Here is a 19,104-nt window from a genome sequence, read left to right as displayed (position 1 = left end):
CATGGGTGTTAAAGTCTGGTTCCCGGCTTGCTACTATTAGGAGATGGTAAAGTTTTAAGAGGAAAACCTAATGGGAGGTCTTTAGGTCACTGGCATTATACCCTTAAGGGGGATATTAGCTTTTGACACCACTCTGTTCTTCCCTTTTTACCACCCAGCTGCAAGTTAGAGCTTCCATGTTTTCTCACTAGGATGTTCTATTCATCCTACCTCAAGCCTAAAAGCAGTGTCTTCACCTGATGCAGTGGAACTTTTAAAACCATGAACCAAAGTAAACGTTTTCACTTGATAAACTATTTCAGTCATTTTGCTATTGTGTTGAAAAGCTGGCTTACATACTATTTGCTTTAGTATAAAAGTCATCACTGATATTCTAAATTTCATCTGGAGTCAAAGAAAATTTAGATGCTTGACCTATATCTGCTTCTGTATGTTTTCTTGAGCCATAAAAATCTTCTGGACCCCCTCTTCTTTGATAGCACCTTCTTCTACAACTCATTAATAACGTGTCAGGTCTTTAATCAATGGTGCCACCCCTACCACACTGCCACTGGCTCAGCTCCACTGAACAGCCTTTAGGGACTCCTTAGTATCATCAGAATAAGCCAATAGTTTGCTTCCTTGTTTTGAAGAAACACAGCTACTTAGTGGAGCTAGGATGCTTCTGGATTTTGTTTACTAGTATCTTTAAAAAATTGTCCATTTTCAACTACAAGCTCATGGGTACACCTGGTGCTGTCCCTCAGTTCTTCAGCTCAAGGCGAGTGCTCTACCACTTGAGCTACAGCACCACTTCCGGTTTTCTGGTGGTTTATTGGAGATAAGAGTCTCACAGTCTTTCCTGCCCAGGCTGGCTTTGAACCGTGATCCTCAGATCTCAGCCTCCTGAGTGGCATGAGCCACCAGCGCCAGGCTGGAAAACTAAAATTTCTAGCAAGCCTAAAAACTCTGAAACATACTTAAGACTTCCTCCCTGGAACTTAACAGCCCAGTACTTTCCTATCTTTAGTAGAGGATGTTCCTGCTGCAATTATTTTGAGTAACATAATTCTTTCCTGAAAGTTGCAATACAGCAATCATTCTGAGAAGTTTTTTCTAAGGAGTGAACAAAGGAATGGATTCATTTGTGTTCTTCTTTTATCTAGATAAGCAGTAAATTCAACAAGGGAGATGAACTTGCCGTCCTGGAAATAAGAATGTGACAATGGCTTTTACAACTTGGGTGGCTATGAACTTCTTATATTTAGAAAGTATAAATCACAGATACACTTAACATCTCACTATGTTCAGAACAGCTCCCCAGAAAGAGTCATATGGGCCCCAAATGTCAGTAGTGGCAAAGCACAGAAACTCTTATTTATTTATTTATTTATTTATTTATTTATTGTCAATCGTGGGGTTTGAACTCGGCCTGGGCACTGTCCCTGAGCTATTTTGCTCAAGGCTGGCTCAGGCATGAGTCACCAACACCTGGCCAGAAACCCTAATTTAGAATAGAGGCTCTAGAACATTCCAGTCAGCAGACAAGTGATCTCAGAAATAAGCCAGCTCTTCTATCAGGAAAAATGTTATGGCACTCACTCAGGTCTTTTATAGAAACTATTTCACAAAAACGAACCAAACTGGGGATCCCAGGTGGTTATTTTCATCTCCCAGTTCATTTTTGTTCTCTCAGTAAGACTCAACCAGATAACATCTTTGGACTTTCAGAGGTCAGCATTTATAGGCTGACCCATAGCCCAGAATAACCCAAAGAACGAGACTTTCATTCAATAACAGTGGTGTTATTTTTTATTGTGGGTCAGGGCTCATAATATGCAATTCAGCTAAAGTGGAAAGACACAAAACATTTGAGATGACTGGCAGAAGAAAACTCTAAAAATGCTCCAGCACAAACGGGGATTAAAATGTCACAGGAAATTTTTTTCCTTGAAAATGGAATGGCTTATGAATGCTTCATTCTTTCCAGAACAGTTAAAACACTGTATATGTTTCAACTGCTAGGGTGCAAAAGGCAGGGCAGGCCTCTCTTTTGTTCTCTTGCTCAACCCTAGAAGGCTTTCCCTGGTGAATTTGAGCTCAAGAGCTGGGAGAAGATTGGGGAGGAAGATGCCTCATTGGAAAGAACAATCTGGATTTTATGCATCCTCTCATTTGGAAATGAAGAGAGAAGGCTTAAAACTGGGAAGCAAATGACTGAGGAGCAACGGCCAAAATGCTGAAGATAACATTTGCCTGACATTGCACTGTCATAAGTGTCCATAGATGACATTTTCACTGTCATCTATTAACTGAAAGCTTGTTTATCCTAGGCCAATTGAAGCCAGTTCTTGCACTAATAGATAATACCAAGTGAAGAATAGGCCAGAAAGGACGGCTTGCAGAGAGACTTCTCCAGCAGGTGGCATGGATGGGGTTGATAGAGAGTCAGGCATGTCTACTTGGGGCCTGTGTTTGGCTGTCACTCGAGTTTTCTCTCCAGTTCCTGGTGTGTTACTAGGCCTCACCTGTCCGCAACAATTCTGTGCTGGGGCTGTAGTTTTGAGCCTGCCTGTAAGATATTCCTGGGACTTTAAGTGGAGAATGAGTTTATCTTTCTTGACAATCTACAAATGATCTGAACTTTCTGGGATTTAGATTAATTTCCTGTTGAGCATGTTTGCAGGATGAGAAAACAATTACCTCCAAAATTAACAAGTACTTAGCTATTTGATGGTCATTGTAGGATAAGATCTTATTACAACCATCCTACATTACACCCCACCTTGCCCAACCTTGCATGTGAACAGTTAGTTGCAAATACACAGATGCAAAACACACATATCTCACACACACACACACACACACACACACACACACACACACACACACACACACACATTTTGCTTCTTACACTCCAGTTGTTCACATTTTTTATGGGTCCCAATCTGAAAGGATCCTAGACTTAGAAGTTTTTGTGATGCCTATGAGAACATTGCACCTGTTACATGCAGAGAAAAGAACACGGCAGATACACAGCAATGCCTGTCTCAGGCCTTTACTTGCTACATGGGTAGGACCAGGACTCAAGAAGTATGAGAAAGCATGCTTCCCTCAACTTCTCTCCATACAGTGAGGTGGCATGGCCAATAGAAGTTCCATAAATAAACAAAAACATGAAAGGAAGGACTGCAAAAAGAACTGGGGGAGGAGAGTTCTACATTCAGTCTCCATTGCTTCTTAGTGAATCATGAGCAAGTCACTCAGCCCCTGGAGTCCCTGGTTCTTAAACGCAAGATTATAAACTGTTCACACGTGACTTTGTTTGGACTTTTGATCAGATTATCATTTGGTAATTGTGTGGGGCTCCAGGCTGAACACTGAACACTGTAAAAATGCATCCTCCCTAGCTTCAATTCTCTCAATCCTAGTAGCTTTGAAAATCAGAACTATCTAGATGTTGCTAAATGTCTCCTTGAAGGCAAAAATGTTTTGATTTGAGAACCCTGATGTGAAGGAATTCTATTTTCTCTAAATTTACAATAAGACCTCACCCAGGAACTTTAATTCTACCTCTAAAGATTTAGAGAACAGCAAAGGAAATAACTCCAAGTGAAACAAGAGAAGTCAGGGTAGCAAACAGGATGTGGGATTAAATTGTGACCTAGTTTGCCTCAGTTGGAGAGTCCTTTCTAGAACTAAACTTTGGAGATTCTGGGTATTAGGGGTAGGGGTAGGCTCTCTCTTTCCACCTTACAGGGTGGTGATATATATATATATATATATATATATATATATATATATATATATATATATATATATATATATAAAATGTGTCAGAACAGTGTCTTCAAATACAAATGCAATCACAAAGAATCAGTGCAATGTAGCTAGCGCACATGGAATTTCACCTAGCTCTATTCACATCTGGGGGCAAAGTCTCATTATGTAATGATTCCAGGTGTAGCATTCAGTCACATAAGCTATATGCCAACAAGAATGGCAGAAACTCAGGAAAAAAATGTCATGAACTACAATATTGCCTCCTATCTACCCTGAGGATCTGTTCCCAGACAGTGAACCCCTGAAACTACAGAGTACAGAACTCTATATGTGCTCTTCTTTTTCCTGTGATAAAGCTGAATTTATCAAATAGGCACAACAAGAGATTGTAGCAACCAATAAGGTATAACAATTATGTAACAATATGCTGTAATAAAAGCTGTGTCCCTTTTGCTTTCTCTCTCTCTCTCTCTCTCCCCCCCCCTCTCTCTCTCTCTCTCTCAATACCTCACTCATCTTTCACCTTTTTACTTAAAAGGGGCACTTGTGGTTTCTCTAGTGTATCCACATTGCGAGCACCACTACTACTCCAGGATTTGGGGGTCAATACTAAGTGAAATAAACACAACTTGAACACAGCATTGTGTTGCCACCACAGCCAATCTGGTCACTGAGTCAGCTACTCAGTGACTAACAGGTAGGTAGTGGAGACATTAGACGAAGGGGTGACTCATGTCCCAAGCAAGGCATAGAACAGCACAGGATTTCATCATGCTACTCCATTTATAACTTACAAACTGTTCATTTCTGGAATTTTCCATCCAGTGTTTCCAGTCCATGGTTATCTGTGAGTAACTAAAACCACAGAAAGTGAAATTGAATAAAAAGGGAACACTGTATATCTACAAATTCCTTGACTCTTTTATCATAGGCTAGTGGGTCAATAGCATCTCTCTTTGGGCCTGGGAAGATCCTTGTTTTTATTTTTGGTGTCAGTACTGGGGCTTGAAATCAGGACCTCGGGTTCTTGTTTGGTGTTTTCACTTATGGTTGGCCTTCTATTTGAGTCATCACTTCCTGATTCTTTTTTGTTGGTTAATTGGAGATAATAGTCTTCCAGATTATTATCTGGCTTTGGATATCAATCCTCAGATCTCAGCTTCCCAAGTAGCTAGGATTTACAAGCCCAGCTCTTGGAAGATCTTTATAACCATGATGACTAGTAGAATACAATAAAAATACACATATTTTCCACTTTCTCTTTCTTGAAACACAGACTCCATGTAGGGAAGAAGAAAGTCTGAGCAGCTAAGGAGAAAGGACACGTGTCAGACATAGCCATGCAGATGGCAGTCTCTGCTAAGGTGTGCAAACAGCCAGAGAAGCTTCAGAGGATTACAGGACTGACTCCATCACTGAGCCTTCCTCCCCTTTATGTCTTTCCAGCTCCAGTCACAATCATCATGGAGAGGATGCAAGCCACCTGCTCTGTGGCTTTTCCACATTCCTGACCCACAACATCCATGTACATGATCACATGGCTGTTTCTTCACTAAGTTTGAAGTGGTTGTTACATAGCAGTAATAGCAGGCACACTGCCCAGAATTCCACCACTCCTGCTGGAAGAGGGCTGCCTTTGGGATCCTGGCTTTTGTGAAGATTAGCTCAGCTGGAGGTGACATTAGAGATTGCCAGGGTACACACACGTCTGCCAACTATGCTCAGTCATTCCATCTGTAGAGTCTAGAGGCCTTTTGAAACTTAAGAGATTGACATTTCTTCTATATCCAATCATGTACAGAGGTTTCTGATCAGCAGGAAAAGAAGACTCACATATGCCTAATAAATACAGACAAGAATGTTTAGTGTGAGACTAAGAGAATGCTCCCCTGAGAAGATGGGTCCAAAGCAGCCTGTTCCAAAGCATAAGCTTCAGTGATTGAGAAGGTGGGCAGCAACCTCCAATTCTTGCTTGGTAGGAGCGGCCACTGGAACAAGTATGACTGACAATTGCTAAAGAGAGTTTATGGTGGCCTGACCCACCATAACCTTTTTCCTATTTTGATCTGCAGGTGGACAGCCCTGAAGAAAGATTAAAACAGACTGTACTCACTATGGGAGATGGTGAAAAGTTGCTTTTCTGAATGGAAAACTTCAGGTGGCTGGAGAAATAGTCAAGGGTATGTAGAGCAAATGGAGAGCGTGACCCATAGTTTGGCACTGTTGGTTCATTTTCAGAATCATTCCAACCCTCTACCAGGTCTATTTCTCCCTTGAAGCACACATATTCTGATTCCCGAAGGCTCTCTCACCAGTCATATGATTTAATTTGGATTTAACCTGTGGCCAGATTCTGAATAGGAACAAAATTCAGTTAGAGAAGTAAAATATTATATTAATATCTCTTATGAGTATTTTTATTCAGTATTAGTGGGGTGCCAGCCTGAGGGAAGTATATGTGATTTCATACTTCATAAAATATTTAAGCATCTTTAAATTACTTCTGAAAGAGTTGCCATTTGAAATTCTCTTTCTTCATCAAAGTGCTTACAAGCTCTTTAGGAATTTGGTATAAACAAGAACAGGTATTCTAAGGAGACTTTTGTTCAGTTAGTTTTATTACAAAATAATCTTGAGGTTTCCAGCAAGTTGGGCCAATTTAATTGATGTTTTGGTTTATGCACATTCCTAAAGTCAGGCACTAAATTATCTCTGTATTTGGGTACATGATACTCTTGAAAAAGTTCATTTATTGAAATATGAAATAGTTCAAGGGAATTTGTTATGGCTAAGGGTTTAAAATTGAAATCTTCTTACTGCTCATATTAAATTCATTCACTCTTAGTATTTCATTTCACCTATTCCTCACCAATTCATTTTTAAAGGGATCATGCCCAAAGCAAAAAAAATGTGTTTATTGTTTCATTGGGCAATTTAATTTGAACCCAGTGAAAGTTCTGTCACAGGAGAAGCAGATTTCACTAAGAATCACTGATAACACAGGTTGTTGAATAGATGTCACAAATTAGAGTGAAAATCTCAAGGAGTGCAATAATCAATTCCAATTAATAGCTTTTTTATCATGATGAATACAGGGGAGTCATGATGAGAGATAAGTTGGATATTTGAAACATTAAAATTTTTTAAAACATGTAGACATTTTGCCATTCTGAGAAACTAAAGAGCTATATCTTACGTAGGGTTTCTTTATTGCTATGGTGAAGAAGGCTGTACTGTGGAGTAATAACTTCACATTGGACAGCCCTGAGTTCAACTGTTATTTGTGTTACTTGAGCATGTTACTTTTGCCTCTCTGAGCTAAATGTTCTTAATTTTCCATGGGAAAATCAATAGTACTTGCTATTCTTTTTCTTAATTGCTTTTGTAAAGGTGATGTACAAAGGGGTTTTTTACAGGTAATGAGTAAGTGTTACCTCTTCTCTCATTTTCTCCAGTTTTTCCCTCCCAAACCCCTTCACCACAAGTTGCATAGTTCATTTTCAATATAGTGTCTAGTGAGTCACTGCTGCTTTTGTTTACCTTTTGTCCCTCCATTTCTGTGCACCCCCTTCCCCTCCCCCAAACAGATAAATTTAAATACAAGATGAAAAGTACCTCCCCCAAAAAACAAACCAATGACAAAAAAAAGAAAAATAACAAAAAACCTCTTGTTTCCATTTCTTGGAGTTCATTTCAATAAACATCATTTTATATGGTTATATGCACACAGCTATTGAGCCTTTGTGATCCTCTCCTAAGAATATCCTCCTTTTGCCTCACTGTGTGATGTCTAGAATTCTGTATAATTTATCATGTCCAAGTGTATTTTTTTGTCTTTTACCATCTAGTGTGTCTACTTGTACATTTATAGGCATATTCTGGCTATCACAAATGAGGGAAACCAATCTATGTTTCTTTGGGCATGGCTTACTTTGCTTAATATACTTTTTTTCCAAGTCTTTCCACTTCCTTACAAATGGTACAGTATCATTCTTTTTGATGGAAGGGCAAAATTCTACTGTGCATATATACCACATTTTCTTGATTCATTCATCCATTGAGGTGCATCTGAGTTGATTCCTGCTAGTCTTAAAACTAAATGTGATAGCTATTTATCTTGTTTGGAAGAATCTGTATGAAATATGTGCTCAATAACTATTGTTATTTCTCTATATTCAGTCTGATTAATTCCATATTTAGGAATTCTTCTTTCTAAACTGTTTTCATCTTATTCCTTTTCTAATCAAAAGCCCCCAAGAACTCCTACCAGCTACATTTCAAACTCATTGTAGTCTGACCTCAAATGTTTCCCCAACCATATAATTTATATTTCCCATAATTTCTGCTCTGCCCACATTGTCTTAGGTTTGAGCTATAGTCCTAATGAATCACAACATGCTTTTCTTTTTTTCTTTTTTCTTTTGTCAGTCATGGGGCCTGACCTCTGGACCTGAGCGCTGTCCCTCAGTTCTTCAGCTCAAGGCTAGTGCTGTAACACTTGAGCCACAGTGCCACTTCCAGCTTTTTCTGCTTATGTAGTGCTGAGGAATCGAACCCAGGGCCTCTGTCCATTGGAAATACAGCTCAGGCTCAATGACCTTTCCTCATCCTTTCCACTCTGGTGACTATGCATCATACATACTTCTCCAAGCACATGTAGATTGCTTGTCAGTCATTGGATCATATACTGCCTTGGATTCCTTGGGTTTATGACAGTTTATATGTCTTATCTCACTTACTGACAATCTCCTTGAGTTCAGCAATCATGTTTCATATAAATGATGTATCATACACAATACTAGCGCAAATCTTGCACACAATGACTTTGTAGAAATATTTGTTGAAATATTGACTAGATTCTTCACTAGTGTAATTGATACAGACTAAAAGGATGTTGAGTTCTAAAGGGTTGTTTCTCTTCAGTACTTATGCTAGTCATTGCTATGTAATAAAAGTGTATCTCATGAGAAAACTGTCACTATCCCATCCTATCCCATCCAGAGGGAGAACAAATGTTAGTGCAATGTAAGCAGCAGAGGTAAGCACACCACAGAAAATGGGCTCTAGGTTTTCAGGGACAATGTACTTTTCACAGAAGACAGTGACCTCCCTGTGCCTGGAGTGGACTCCAGTTGTCCAGATGTTGAGGAAGACACATAGCCAACGAATGGGGCAAAAAACCAATGAAGTCTTCAACATAAGATTCCCTGGACAGCGAGGATGGATCCTCCAGCATCTCTCCAGTAATCCCAGGCAGAATTCTTTCTAAAATAGGCATGGAAATGGAAAGAATGGGATAATAAACTAGTACAACAAGAACAACTATAGGTAGAAGTGAAAAATTTCCACCATATAGTTCTCCATTCTCACTTCATGGGTATCCAGCCCCAACCTTATAACACTCCACAGCACTTGTTTAAGGCTCATCCCTTAAAATGTAGAAGTCATTGTATTTTGATGTGTTGTGGTAGCTCAAGGGTCTAAGTATACTTGGCCCTGAGTTTTGAATTTTATAAATGATTTTGTGATTGAAGGCCCATGCTCTATGCAAAAAGGGAAAGGCAACAAATACATTTCACTTTTTGTAAGCCAGTGAAGTGAGTTACAACAAATTTGAGATTCAGTGTTTTGAGTTTTGCAAAACTTAGTAAACACAGAAGACTTAAAGGCTTCCTTTGAAACTAAGCCTAGGGGATTCTAGGCTTTAAGGATGCATTGATGCTTCTGGTTGGGCTATCTTCTTTCTTCTAGACTCTTACAGGAAGCAGTAAAGTCTGTGGGGGGGGATTTAAAGCATGGTGGAACAGCTTCCCTTCTTACTCTGTCTTACGATACAGTATATGTTTTAAATATTCAGTGCTTCCTTTTAGGAAGCTAGACTTGAAATTTGAAGATGGGGCATTATCAAAATTAGACATGGTTCCATCAACTTCATGTCCGAGATGAATCTCAGACTCTGGACTTGTGGGGATTGCTATCATTAGCTTAAGGACTAAAAGTATTACTTCTTGTATCTGGAGTTTGATAGCTCATTTCAAAATCAAATCCATTTGGTTAGGAAACTTCTGGCTTAAAAGTGCAGTTTCTTGGAAGTAGCATTGTGGCTCAAAGTGGTAGAGTTGTGGCCTTGAGCAAAAGAGCTCAGGGATAGCGCCCAGACCTTGAGTTCAAGCCCAATGGTCAGTAATAAATAAGTAAAAGTGCAGTTTATAAACTACCCTTGTCATTTTTTTTCTCTAGGGTTATTTGTCACACTCAAAATTCAGATCCAATATGATAGCTGTCCTTAACTTCCTTATGACAAGATGGGCCATGGAGCACATGTCAGTATTCTTTTTGTAGAGTAACAGGTATGTAGTTTTGAGCAGGAACCAGGATGTATGCTAAGCATTTTACACCTGTGATAATGGTTAATTACTATAGCAACTTTAGCCAGTGGTAGTTGCAGAGACAGTAGTGGTTGTTATTATTTCCATTTTATATAAGGAAATAGGCTAATGATGTCATGCATCACACAGTTAATAAGTGCTACAACGGGGGTTTGAACTGAGGTCTGGAAAATACCAATATCAATGTGTCTGAGCACTGAATGTTGCATCCACAAAATATATATTTCAATATAAATGTATAAAGCCAGGCACTAATGGCTCACACCTGTAATCCTATCTACTGAAGAAGCTAAGATCTGAGGATTGTGGCTTAAAGCCAGCCTGGGCAGAAAGTCTGTGAGAGTCTTATCTCCAATTAACCATCAAAAAGCCAGACGTGTTTTGGCTCAAGTGGTAAAGCACTACCCTGGGGCATAAAAAGCTCAGGGACAGCACCTAGGCCTTAAGTTCAAGCCCTAAGGTTGGCACCAAAAAAAAAAAACACCAAAAAAAACCCCCAACAACAACAACAAAATGAAAACATTGAGCCTCTCAGAGCCCAAAGGAAAGAAAAAAGTCTGATTCTCTCTAATAAATCAAGGATCTAAAGGTTTCATAACACCTATGTCAAATTATAAACATCAATCACAAAACATAGTGGATTATTTAAATCACTATGCACAGAGCAGAACCAGCTACAAACAAACAACAAAAAAAAGTGTTCAGCTAAGCCAAAGGCTGAGGGGAAACTGAAAGGCATCACAGATCTTGTGTGTAGGTGGAGGGAAGATCGGCTCAGCTTTGTGGGTAGAGGAAGAAGCCAATGGAGTCCTAGAGCTCCATTTTGGACTCAAAGATCCTGGCAAGCTGCACACTTAGACACTCCTCCATCACAAACACGTATATCATGTTCCTCTGAAATTATACTGCTTTCAAGATACCCAGCCTTTCCAAGTCATCAGCAAGAGGACTCTTCAAAGACTTTCACACAAGTCTCATCATAGTAAGCACCCTCCTTCCCATCCCCCTGAAATCTATCAGCTGTGATAAATATTCAGAACCAAACAAAGTAATATCAATTAATCCCATTTAATAAAAAGTGACAGAAAACTGTATTTTAAAAGTGTGTGTTTCTTGTACCTTTCACCTTGCCGTTTTACCTTTCTAGGCCACATTGTACCAGGCAGGACAGCAGGACACAGAGAACATCTTCTCCTTATCAGACTATCTAAGAAGGGACACTACTAGGTTCCTTCAGTCTCTTTTGAGACATTCAATCCACTAGGAGGCCAGGAATCACTTTTAAGGCTCCAGCCAGACAGCTCCAGCTACCACTTGAACCACACAAGCTTATTCTAAGTGAGAAGCTATCCACACAAAATTGTAGCCTTGTAAGTGCATGATTTATGACACTTGGCTTTGTTATCAAAGAAGTTGAATCCAACTTCTTTGTACAATTACTTAAAGATAACCAAAATATAATTTTTTTAAAAAGGTAAAAGATTTTATTCTGCTCATGTGTACAAGAAATTGTTCATTAAGGGTGACACAAATGCTAACACCCTAGTAAAAGTACAAAATAAAATTTTTTATAGCTCAAAGTTGAAAAACAAGAGTTTGAAATGACCTTAATTAACAAATATAGAGCTTCTCATAGCATATCAAATATATGCAAAGATTGTAAAACAAAGCTAAGAATTTGGAGATGTGGCCCATTTGGGAACCGATTAAGAACAAACCAAATCCATGGATTGGCATATTATCCTTATCTTCTTAGGGAATGGGAGGAATAAATTATTATTTGCAAGAGTAGCAACCGGTGTGATGGTTTGTGTTCACCTGAGGGCACAGAAGAACTGAGTCTTACTTAACATGGCCCATGTATTCAAGTAAGAGCAGTGGATGCCTGTAGTCACTGCACAACAGTGATAAACCACTGAAGAACAAAGCACTATATCTTCTATTTGCATCGATTTCACATTGTGGCTTTTTTTCTCAATAACATTACTTAATAATATTAGCAAGAGCTAACTGTATTAACAAGACCTAATATTATTCCTACTTGACAAATGAGAAAATAAAAAAAACGGAGGCACTAGGAATTAAATAAACGTATCCCTGTAGCCTAGGTTTGCTATCCAGGTTATTCTTTCTACTAGAGACAATAATTTTCGATTTTCCTTATAGCTCATATTGGTTTTTCTTTCATTTTTGTTTTTATTTTGTGCCACTACTCAAGGCTTGGACGCTATCTCTGAGCTTTGCTTTGGTCAAGGCTAATGTTCTACCACTTGAATCACACCCCCACTTCTGGTGGGTAACTGGAAATAAGAGTCTCTCTGAGTTTGCTGCCTGGCTTGTCTTCTAACCATAATCCTTGGATCTCAGCCTCCTAAGTATCTAGCATTACAGGTATAAGCCACCAGGACCTGCTGGACTGTTACTTTGTTTTTGAGATTCATTTTCCCGTCTTGTAGGTATTTGATGGTAACTCTTAACTAGTGTCTATCTGTCTTGTCACAGTTTGGGCTGTTTTTATGAGGGAAATGGCATTCTCCATAGGATAGATTATCTGTCTGGAAACACAGTATTAGGGAAAAATTTCAAATCGTATGTAACCAAATCCCCTAAATGAACTTTTCCTCCATAAAAATTCCCTTTCTTGAGCATTCCATGAGCATTCCGTTCATTAGTCTCTCTATGTAAATAGCAGTCATGCAGCAAGGGAGGAGGTCTGTTTATTATTTTTGATCCTGTTTTGCTTCTGGCAAAATTTCACAAACAGCAGAAGTTGGCAGAACATTCATATTTTCTTCTGACTAGCTACTGTTCCCAGCTACAAGTACAGATGACAACCAGGATTATTCTAGTCTGTCACCCTCAACTGCAACTAAGAGCAGAATTGTTGAATCCACAGGGGAAAAGAAAAAAAAATTCTCCACCTCAGACTTCTCTCCAAAAATGGGGATCTTAGTTAATCCACGGGATCATTTTCTCCTCCACTGTCCATGCCACAGTGCAGTTCTGATGCGATCCTCACCTAGCTCCTGATCCTGATCCTGTCTGAAAAGACCTACTGTTGAGGTCATGTGAGCCTCCAAACCCCAAGTACCCTAGGGAAATGTGGGGGAGGCTAGGGACTCCACCCTGGTACTTTCGAGGAAGAAAGGCAGCATTTTGAAGGGCCGGAAGTAGAGAAAGGAGGTTGGGGGTGGAAGAATCTGTCCTTTCCCTTTCTGTGAGGCCTGCTCCTACCTAACCATGGTTTCAGGCCCTTGGCAAGGAATCCTGCTGCTTGACATTTACTTTGGACAGAGAGTTCTTGATAAAGAGCTGCCAGCCCCGAGAGGGCAGTGGAAGGGGAGTTAGTATAGGATGGTCACGTGGCACTGCTGATTTTAGTGGCATAATGAGGCCTTCCAACAGCTGGAGAGGGAAAATGCGGGTGACAACTAGGTCCATAAATCATGAAAAACACAACCCAAGTCTTCTTTGGATCTAAGTAAGCACTGGCAGCTCTAATTAACAGGTTGAGGTTGAAAGGTGTTGATCAACCTGAGTTCTCAGGTCATCTGGACTTGAGTTCAAAGCCAGGCTCTACCCCCTACTTTGCTGTGTGATTTTGAGAAAACATATGTAATTCTCAGAGACTTCGTTTGTTTATCTGGAATATGAGTGTGGTGAAACTTGAGCTTTATTCTTGATTATGTTTATTTTCCAGATGAGTAAACTTAAGTCTCAGTCTTTATGAAACGAAACAAAAGAATCATCGATGTATGTAGCACTGAAAATAGTTTCTGGTTTATCATAGTGAGTTATCCAGGAAAGTAACTATACATGGATAGTTGCTATGTGTCAAAGTTTAAAAGCATTTCAAAAATCTAAAACTGGTGGCAGGAAATATGAAAGTCAAATGACCCATCCCCAAGTGCATCTAATGTTAATAAGACTCTGACCATCCAGGCTGGACCCTGCATCTTTTCAGTTGGATGACCCAGTTGGGAATGTCCCCTGCAGCCCAGGAGTCAGGGCTCACCAGCCAACTCCAGGCACTAGGTGCAGCTGTACAGGCTCAAGCAGTCGGCAAGAAGAGTGACTGACTGCTAATGAGCTGAAAGGAACTTGTCTCAACTGCATTCATTCCTGGAACTATGCAACAAAAGCCTCACAGAATAGATGTGCTAGTATCCAGGTCCAGATCTACAAAGGTAACCAAAGATGAAGGAGTCCACTGAAGGAAGTCTCCTGGGAAACAAACTGAAGTACAACTGCCTATTGCAATTGTAAAGTTGCTAGTGAGGAAGTCTCTTTATGGCACAAGGGGGAAGGAAGAAGAAAAATTGGACTCTGAAACAATCCCTATGCTGCTGGTTAGTTAATGTTTTACAATGGCAGCTACTTATTGCCAAGTTTCCTTATTGTATCCATTTTATACTTTTCCTCAGAACCTACCCAGGGAAGCCTGCTTAGCCATTCCATTAAATTCCATGATAATGAGAATAATGCAAGAAACGAGATCAGAAATGTCTCACAATAAGAAAGCTGCACATGTATTATCCAGATCTCAGAAAAATAGATTTTAAGAAACAAAGCTTCCTAACCTAAGGGGTAACATCAGTCCACAGTTATACTAAGAGATAATAGATTCAGACCCACTCTGCAATCATGTACTACACATCAGTGAAGGGACTGGTATTATAATGACTTCACAAGATGCCATATGCACACATCAAATATTTCACCTATGAAATAAGGTTTTTATAAGGTCCAAGATTAACACTTACTAAGTTGTGATATATAAGACTACTATTTCTATTCTTTACAGAGGACCTCCTATCTGGAAGGAGATCTAAAAAATATACATACATAAATGCAGCAAATGCATCCAGATTGTCTATTTTGGGAAAATGCTAATCTATTCAATGCTAAGAACAAATTTCAGCAACTAATAGCTATATATAGTCTTTCATAGCTAAAGGATTCAACAAGTATAAAGAACATTTGTCATAGGAAAAACAATGAAATCCTTAAAGAAAATGAGCAATTAAAACTATTTGCTTCCATTATCTCAACCATGTTCATTGCTGCATTGTTTACCATAACCAAGATATGGAATCATCCTAGATGTCCCTCAGTGGACCAATGTATCAAGAAAACGTGGTATATATACACAATGGAATTCTACTCATCCATCAGAAAGAATGATATTGTACCAGTCATAGGGAAATGGAAAGACTTGGAAAAATTATATTAAGATAAGTAAGCCAGAGCCAAAGAAACATAGGCTGCAGGATTTCCCTAAGTTTTGGTAACTAGAATGTGCCTATAAATCTACAAGTAAATACAGTGAATGACACACACACATATGATATATATGATATATATGATATATATATATGCGTATATACTGGGATATGATAAATTATATAGGACTTTAGCCATTCACACACTGAGGCCAAAGGAGGATATATTTAGGAGTGGTTGACAAAGGCTCAATAGCTATGTGCATATGATCATATGAAATAATATTCTGTGAAGTGAACTCCAAGAAGACAAGACATTTTTAGTTGACATTGTTGTTGTTTTTGTTTTCTTTTCCTTTTGTCTTGTTTATTAGTATTATTGTATTTGTATTGGGGAGGGTAAGGGAGAGAACAGAAAAAGTATAACAAAGGGAACAAATACAACAGTAGTACTCACTAGACACTATGTGGAAAATGGTACATCTTGTGTGTGGAGATGGGAGGGAAAAAACTGGAAGCAAGCGAGGGAAGGGGAAACATGGTTCAAAAAGAATTGTACTCATTGTACCCCTCTGTATATCAACTCTACAAATAACAATAAAATAAATAAAATAAAGCTATTTGCTTAAATAAAATAAAATGACTTAAGGTTTTTAACCAATTAAAGTAGCATGTTTGAATTAGCAATGAGAAACATCTTAGTTTAAAAATTGTCCACTAGGCATTAGAAATTATATATATATATATATATATATATATATATATATTTACAGAGACTTTTAAATGTATTCTATATGAAAAGATGCAAAACTGAAGTTTTAATAAAAGAAAAATTCAAAATTAGTTCAGAAAATTTAGTAATTTAGAAGATAATGTTTTTCAGATATACTCCTAATTCTTTTATTCATCATCTTTCAGCCTGTATTAACTTTCTTGGTATTTTTCTACTTAACACAGAGTGATAAAAAGTTGGGTACTCTTTCTGGCATTTGTGGAACAAGTAGGGTTTCACATGTTTTCCTCATGTTTCAGGATATCTGAATATATATGATGGGGTAGCTTACGATGGGACTCCAACCTATGCACAAAATTCATTTATGTTACATATGCACCTGACACATTTAGCCCAAAGGCACTTTTTTATGAAATGGTTTAGTACACCTGCATTTTTACTGCAGCTGGCCAAGTGAAGTCAGGTGTGGAATTTTCCACTTGTGGTGTCATGTCAGCACTCAAAAAGTTTCAGAGTTTGGGGCATTTCAGATTTTCACATTAAGTATGCTGAACCTGCACTAATCTCTGACTTCAACAATTGTTATGAGTGTTGGTCAAACTATAAAGATGGGAGCAAGTAGGATGACACCTTATAAGTAAATGCACACTATAAAATCTGGTTCCTTTTCTCTCTTTCAATGTAAGAAATCAAGCTATAAAATAAACATGTTTATAATAAACATTTTTTGTATAATAAACATTCATTTATTATGTGCTAAATTATGTTTCTCTAGAATTCACGCATTGAAATTAGAAGCCCTAGTACCTCGAAGTGTGACTGTATTTGGAGCTAAGGGTTCTAAAGAGGTGATAAACACAGCATGAGGTGATGCAGGCAGACTCTAGTCTGATACGACTTGTGCCCTTACAAGACAAAAGTTAGAACCCAGGTGCACACACATCATCAGCCTTAGGAGGAACTAACTCCATCAGCACCTTGTTCTCAGACTTCCAGTTTCCAGAGAAATTTCTGTTGTCACCCAGTCTGTGGTATTTCATTATGGTAGCCCTAGCAAACTAATCCAGTCCACTAGTTCCACTAGCATTTTCCATCATTTTAAAGTTATTTTCCATGACTAATGTAGCACTAGTTTGTGAGCTGTTTTCTTTCCGGAACACCAGTTACAGATGAATCTGTTTATGATTCACTTTACGGAAGAGGACATTTAGGTCCAGAGGGCTCAGGTGATTCATCTAAGGTCACCTATCATCCAGATTGGGTGGCTTTCCCTAGTATATGTTCAGCCATCCCTGGAGGAAAGACATTGAGTTTGAATGGCTTTTAAAAGATTGTCACTCACCAGCTCGGGTGGCTTATGCCTGTAATTCTAGCTACTCAGGAGATCTGAGGATCACCATTCAAGGCCAGCCCAGGCAGGAAAGTCCATGAGACTCTTATCTCCAATTAACCACCAGAAAACCAGGCTCAAGTGATAGAGCACTCACCTTGAGCTGAAGAGCTCAGGGACAGCGCCCAACCCCAGAGTTCAAGCCCCACAACCGACAAAAACAAAAACAAAAAAAGATTGTCACTCAAAGCTAGGCATCAGTGGTTCATGCCTGTAATGCTGCTCAGGGAGCTGACATCTGAGGATCAAGATTCGAAGCCAGCCTAGGCAGACAAATCTCAAGAGACTTTTAGCTCCAATTAACTAGCAAAATGGTGAAAGTAGAGCCAAGGCTCAGTCTTGAGTAAAAAAATCTAAGCAAGAGTGAAAGGCCCTAAGTTCAAAAGCCAGTATTTGGCAAATGTGTGTGCATGCATGGGTGAGCACACACACACACACACACACACACACACACACACACACACACACACACACGACTGTCATTCAAAATGTCACATTGATAATGTCATAGGTTAATGATGATTAGTCCTCTTCAGCCTTGTTCCTACATCTTTCCTACAAAATTTCCAGTCTTTTACTCAAGCAGCCCTGTCTTTCTACGTCCTTAACCTTCAGAGTGACTCCTAGAGTCAAGGACACTCTCTACCAAGAACTGTCTGTTGTATATAACAGTTGGCTTTGCTGTTCATCTACAGGAAGTGAAATCTGATCTATACCCACCAATTTAGTCCAGTTCAGGGTACCTGAGATAGGGTAACTGCTACCCACAGAAAACCACAACTGGTTTACAATGAAACAAAACAAAAATTTGTTTCAAAGTCTGTGGTGGACACACAGAAATGTGGCATTATGTTTGTCTGTCTTTTTAAGTATGGTAGAGTTCATAGCTTTACTCTTCCTTTGGCATGCTGAAAGATCTCATATTCATGGATGTTTATTTAGTTTATTCTTACATTAGGCATTGTGTATGTGTGTGACACTGTGTTCTGTGCATATCAACTCCCTTTAATAACTTATATCATCTCCTTTTAATAACTTAGAGTTGACACCATTTTTCTACAGTGATCCAAAAGGTCATTTGGATCAAATTATTGGGATGCTGGAAAGATGCAGGACTTGAGATCAAATTCAAGCTGAATAACTCTGAGACCCTTCAGGATTCCAAATCGTAGGTATTGAAAGTTTGGAATTTCGGTTGAATAGATTGATTTCCCAAGTCCATTCTTTTTTTTTTTTTGTCAGTCGTGGGCCTGAACTCTGGGTCTGGGCACTGTCCCTCAGCTCTTCAGTTCAAGGCTAGTGCTCTACCACTTGAACCACAGCACCACTTCTGGTTTTTCTGCTTATGTGGTGCTAAGGAATCGAACCCTGGCCCTCACTCATGCAAGGCAAGCACTCTACCACTGAGCCACCTTCCCAGCCCCCTAAGTCCATTCTTGATCCCATAGGGCTATTTGAAAATGGGAAGAAAGCATTTCTTGAAATGCAATTAACAGGTTTTAATTATTTGCCTATAAAAGCAACACAAGTTTCAATGTCGGGCCAACAGAGTAACTGTTAGAAGACTGTCACAGGAAGGCACAAAGCAAATGTCCATTTTTTTATGCC

At 39.0% G+C, this 19,104-nt stretch overlaps 1 protein-coding gene and 1 long non-coding RNA gene across 4 annotated transcripts in view; one reads left to right on the top strand and one right to left on the bottom strand.

Moving 5' to 3' along the window:
* Stard13 (StAR related lipid transfer domain containing 13) overlaps positions 1-19,104 on the bottom strand; it is a 252,135-nt gene that overhangs the window by 164,446 nt on the left and 68,585 nt on the right. The window lies entirely within an intron of this gene.
* LOC138814109 (uncharacterized) lies at positions 5,642-8,277 on the top strand. Its single transcript, XR_011367904.1, has 3 exons — positions 5,642-5,709; positions 5,835-5,942; positions 8,191-8,277. It is a non-coding gene; the product is annotated as an uncharacterized lncRNA (long non-coding RNA).

Source organism: Dipodomys merriami, unplaced genomic scaffold, assembly GCF_024711535.1.
Source record: "Dipodomys merriami isolate MVZ:Mamm:240054 unplaced genomic scaffold, mDipMer1.0.p SCAF_6, whole genome shotgun sequence".
NCBI lineage: Eukaryota > Metazoa > Chordata > Mammalia > Rodentia > Heteromyidae > Dipodomys > Dipodomys merriami.
The sequence above is the reverse complement of the archived record's forward strand: the minus strand, read 5'-3'. Positions and strand labels throughout refer to the sequence as shown.